This window comes from Eumetopias jubatus, unplaced genomic scaffold (assembly GCF_037043125.1).
Source record: "Eumetopias jubatus isolate StellerSeaLion01/CBP00866 unplaced genomic scaffold, mEumJub1_p1.0 scaffold_6, whole genome shotgun sequence".
In the NCBI taxonomy this organism is placed as follows: Eukaryota; Metazoa; Chordata; class Mammalia; order Carnivora; family Otariidae; genus Eumetopias; species Eumetopias jubatus.
Genome location: NW_028274812.1, coordinates 44721880 through 44727879, shown reverse-complemented (window position 1 = coordinate 44727879; position 6000 = coordinate 44721880).

The following is a 6000-nucleotide window of genomic DNA, read 5'->3' as shown; positions in this document are numbered from 1 at the left end:
TCCATGGGCTCCGGAAAATGCAGGAGATAACGGAAGTTTTTGTTGACCTTAGTAAAAGCTGTTTCAGGGGCAGTATGGGGCAGAAACCACATTTTAGCAAATTAAAGAGTGACTACAGAGCAAAATGGACTTCTAGACAAGAAATGAAAGCTCTTCTTTATAAAGTGTTTAGAAGGCTACATGAGGTTGAGAGAAATCTTAGTTTTGTTTTGCTTTGCTTTTAAAGATGAAAGTTCTTCAAACATGTTTCTATGCGGAAAGATAACCCAATTGGGATGGAAACCAAGCATGAGGAGAGAAATCAGCCTTAGAGGGGAATGAGGGGGACACACGTACTAGGCAGAAAAGGAGAAAGAAATGTCTTTAGAGGAAGGTATTTGTAGGGCAAAAAGGAAGTTGAGGAAATTTTCACTGGGTAATGTTCCTTTGCTCACTGAGGAAGGAGAAAGGGAGAGGTGGCAAGAGAGGGGATTTAAGGAGAGGCAAAGTTCTGTGCATCTTTTCCAGGCTTATGGTAACCTCAGGGAAGGAGCAGAGAATTTGAAGTGTTGAGCTGTTTAGGCCAGGAATTTTGTCAGCTACAGTCATTGAAGAACAAAGGAGATTAAGGAATAATTTAAGAGAATGATTGAAATGATGGTCTAATGGGCTTGAGGCTCTTGAGGGGAAGTTCATAATGCTACAATAAATGGGAAGAAATACAGAAATTTCCCAAGGTTTGTTTTAAAAGATAAGTAACATCTAGGGAGAGAGGAGTATAGGAAAGTTTCCATGAAGAGAGTACTATGCAAGAATCCTGGAAGTGAAAGAGAATGCGGGTTGGGTTCAGTTCAGAGGCCTCATCCATTGCAGAGAACAGCCTGTGGTAGGGAAGAGGCAGTGGGGGATGAAGTGAATGGATTCAGGAGACATTCAGGTGCTTGAATGAGATGTTGAAGGTGGGAGAGAATTGGTGCCATTAAAATGATTCCTGGGCCCAATTCTAACATATGTGCAGAGGAGGGTTTCCCCATATAACATCGAGCAATTTCAGACAACAGTAGCATGTCCAAGAATTCAAAGAAGTTCTGACACTGTCTACTTAGAGATAGCATCAGATTCCACAGGTTAGGGGTTGAGTCCTACAAGAACTCTCCCCGCCCCCTAACACACACGCACAACTTCAGCAGCCAGGCATAGATCCCAGGCTGTTACGGTGCTTCTGACTGACAGACTGCAGACTGGAGGTTACCACGACCCTCTCCTTAGACTTTAAATGCTGGTCACTAGTCCAGATTGTTAATTGTACTTCTGACTGGCTATAAATCAGAGGTTCCCATAGCCCCCTCCCTGTGTTCACTTAATTTGCTAGAGCAGCTCACAGAACTCAGAGAAATATTTTACCTACCAGGTTACTGGTTTGTTATGAAAGGATCTAACTTAGGAACTGCCAGATGGAAGAGCTGCATAGGGCAAGGTCCGGGAAAAGAGCACAGAACTTCCATGCCCTCCAGGCACGCCACTCCCTACCTAGTACCTCCCCTTGTTCCCTCACCCCTCTCTTCAAACCCAGTCCTTTTGGGTTTTAATGAGGGCTTCATTATGTGGGCATGACTGATCTTAGTGATCATTAATCAGTGAACTCAATCTCCAGCCCCTGTCTTCTCCCCACAGGTCAGGGGGGTGGGACTGAAAATTCTCACCCTCTAATCACAGGTTTGTGTCTCCTGGGAAGCAGCCTCCAACTTCAGGTATGATTCAAAAGTCATCTCATCAATATAAAAAAGGCATCTTTATTGCTCTCATCGCTTAGGAAATTCCAAGGGGTTTAGGAGCTGGGAACCAGGAACCATGGACAAAGATCGAATATATGAGAAATATATTTCTTACATCAATGTTAAAAATAAAATATTTTACTAGAAAAAATGGGTTTATTTGGGAATAGCAGAGAATTGTAATTGGGGACATGCAAGCAATGGCAAAACCATAGGCAAGTCTGAAGAGAAGGTCAGTTTTAGGAGGAAATGGGGAAGGGTTGTTTTGAACACAGGATCATTAAAGAAATGTCTGGGCTTGTGGCACTTTCTTACTGGCTGCAGGCAGTGATTAGTGTGTTGTTGCTGGGACAGGGAGGGATCTTCCTTCTTTTTTTAAGGAGCAGGAGATAAATTTCTGTGTGAAAAGTGTCCTCCTGTGTCAAAATAAAAATATCTCCCTCCTCCCTGCTGGTTATGCAGGCAGCAATGAGTCATATGTGCATGAGAGCTACCCCCTCAAGGACTTCCAGACTCTATTTTCAATGAGGTTTCCTTTACTTATTTTCACATTTATAAATCATAATATCGCAGCCATTCATTGGATTAGTGAAGAAGTCATTTCAGGAGAAAAATAATTGATTTTAGTTTTAACGTTTGGGGTTTGAGATGTTTGTGGGATACATAAGCGGAGATGTTCATGAGGCAGTAATCTATACTAGTCAGAAGCTCTGGAAAAGGACTTTGTCCTGCATATAAATTTTAAAGTCATTAGCTTATAGATAATAACTTAAGCCATAGAAATAGATGCGATTGCCTACAGAGAAGTTGTAGAGCAAAAGAGAAGAATTTGGGACAGAGCCCCAAGGATCACAACTAAGGGACACATGGAGAAAAGGGTTGGTGCAAAAGAAATGGAGAAGGAACGGTCAGAGTAAAAATCCCAAGAGTACTGAAACCAAAGAAAGTTTCAAGACAGTCATCTGTGTTATGTTTTATACATGATAAATACGAGTCAACAAAATAAAGACCGAGAAGCGTCTGTAGGCTTTCGCAACTAGGAGGTCCTCAGTAACTTTGGAAAAAGCAATTTCTGTGGAGTGGTGAGTGGGAGCAGTGTGGGCAGATACCTGGCTGCATAAAATTGATGAGTGGGTAGAGGTTAGGAGGAGGAGACAGCAAGTGTAGACAACATTGTTAGAAGCTTCGCTGGAAAGAAGAGAAAATGCCTTTAACTCGAAGGCATTCCTCTGACATAAACTCAGAGGTAGCATTATTTTTTTATTTCTTTTTCTTTTTTCAGAAGAGAAAGTTTTGAACATGTCTAACATATCACGAGTTCTAGAAGACAGAGAGAAAAAGTTAAGGGTGTGGGAAAGGTGGAAGATGATCTCAGATTAAAGAATATATAGCTATCATTGTGTCTGGGTGATGGCTGATGACTTCGGAAGCTTGGGCTTTTGAAGGTAGGAATCAGAATGTGAGATATGATGGGATTAGTGTCATTGATGAGGTTGCAGTATTCAGTTAAAAACTATGGGGTCACTGGGGTCTTTGTTTGCAGTTTCTGTCTGCTTAGCTAAGGGATAAGGCAGGGTCTCTGTCTTAGGCAGCCATTGACATATAGACGATAAGTAAAATCATGGATATGGTGAGCTTATCTCGGATGTATAAAATGACAAGGAAGGGGTCTAGAGACTGATTACTTGATGGCTGGGTATAGGAATATAGGAGAAGGAGCTTAGAGAGAAGACCGGGAAGGAATCACAAGGTTAGAGGAAAACCAGGAGCGTGTGGGACATGATGAGATTCACTGCTAAAATATGTTTTACAAAGAAAGGATTAGTTAATATTGTCAAAGGCTAAGATGAGGAACAAAAGCCCCATTGCAACATGGAGATCACTGATAATCTCAATGAGTTTTGTGTGAAGTCACTGCACAAAAGCCAGATTGACTGAGGATAGATAAGTGAGAAAACTGGAATAATGAATTAGCAAGTTCAACATTTTGGCTTTGAGGGGATGATGAGAAATGGGGGGGATGACTTAGGGACTAGAGAAGGCATCTTTTTTTAAGGTAGGAGAGACTTGAGTATGCTTGAATATCTACAGGACAAGGAAGAAGTTTTATGTATAGGAGAGAGAAGAGAAAAGTGATAATATAAGTAAAGTTTCCAACATGATACAATTGGGTTTTTTTTCTCAGACAACACACTGGAAAATTCGGTTGGGAGGTCAAAGAGTAGAGTAACAGGAGAAAGAGTCTAGGAGGTAAAGTTGGTTGTCTTTGTGGTTGACTCCTTAACAACCTTTAATCTCAGATGTTTAGTTTTAGCCAATCATGGTAATGTCCCTCCCCTTGCCTCAACAGTCCAGGACTGGTATTTAACCCAATCATGGTCAATGAGTAAGAGAGAAGTCTGCTCATGGGTTTCTGGAAAGGAAGACATGGCTCCTTTCTTCTTCTGGATGTTGGTGTATTTGGGTATGACACCCAGAAATGCAATATTCTGGCAGCCCTGAGGGGAGCCAACCTGAGGGCAGAACCAACTCACTGAGGCTGGCAGAGAAAGATGGAAAGAAGCTAGGTCTATGATCATACCTTCAAGACACTATTAACTAATTCTGGCTCCTGCCCAACCCTTAGACTTTTCTTTATAGAAAGCAATACATTTCTTATTGTGTGAGCCAATCTGAGTCAGGGTTTTCAGCTACTAGCAACTGGATATGTCCTAACAAATGCAGTGGGATTAGTTGTTCTCAAGAATTAGTACTGATGCAAGTGTGCTGGCTGGCTTCTAAGGCTCAATAATATTCATATTTTGAGATCCTATCAGAAATCTGTGGCCTTTGTACTGATTCTAAATAAAACTTTGATGCTATTTATTGTTTCTGAATTGTATAAACCTCAGTCCTGGGTGACAGAGACATTATTTTAGGACTAAATCAATGTACAAGTAGCTAATGCTCACAGGGTCTTATGACCTTGCAAAGTTCAGCTCTAACTGAATTCACTATGGAAAAAATTGGCCTTCTGTAAGGTTTTTGGCCTTTATGAAACTAATTAACAAGCAGAGGATATGGCATGTTAAGTCTGGGTCACAAAATAAGAAACGAGCAGTAGGTAAAAAATTAGGAGCTCACTTGGGTTTCCAGGTAAACAAAAATATCACAACCATATTTTCATATATTTTTCAGGAAGAATAAGCAGAAATGCTTTAAAAATAGTGTTTAGAAATATAAGACAAGTTGTTACTGGATGGGAGGTAGACTATTTGCCTTTTTAATATCTGACAATTCAATGTTGAAAGATAGCCAATATGAGATAACTTATTCCCATTCCCACTGACTTTAAACGACTCACTGACCTGTACAACCCTACAGGGAAAGGGAAAATCTACTACATCCAGTTGAATGAATAAACTCAACCATGTTTATCGCTTTTGATTTGAAAAGCAAAAAAAAAAAAAACAAACCATATTTACTATCTTTCTTCCTTCCCCACTTTGATGCCAAAGTATGTTAACTAGAAAATGACGTCTCACTGTTTATTAATATTCTACTGCTTTATGTCAACTTAAAAGACAAGAAAGTGTTTGTTGAATTGTGGCTGAATTAATCTGTTGGGAAATTGAATATTTATCAATGAGGAAATGATAGAGATCTCTAGAGAATGGAAGCACAATTAGCAAATTAATGAATCTTCTTGTAGATTTACTGTGAGAATTATTTGTTAGCTTAAATAAGAAACTGTTGCAACTCTTGATAGCGGCCCCTAGTCTTCCCCCTTAGCTGCAATCTTCTCAGGAAGGTGTCTTGACAACACTAAGAACTCAATTGAGAAAATATGTGTCATGGTTGCACTTCTATATTTTCCTTTCTTTTTGAAAAGTATCATATGATCTCACTGATATGAGGAAATATTTATTTTTTTTGTCAAATTTATACCTGCACATGGTTTAAAGAGTCAAGTCTTTATAGACTTATAGGTTTGTTAAGTAAAACTGTTCCTCCTCCCTTTCTACCATTTTGCCGTTCACCATAGGCAATCACTTTCCACTCTCTTAGTTGATTCTTTTATTGATTTCTCGCTATGGACACTGTGGGTTTAGTTTTCTTTTTTCCTGTCCCAGATATACAGATATATCATTTCATTTCCCATCAATCAAATGTAGTTATAAATTTATTTAGATCAAAATTCAGTATCTGCATTATTATGGCTCAGCAAACACTGTTCAGAGCTTAGACAGTCAGTGAACTATGATTA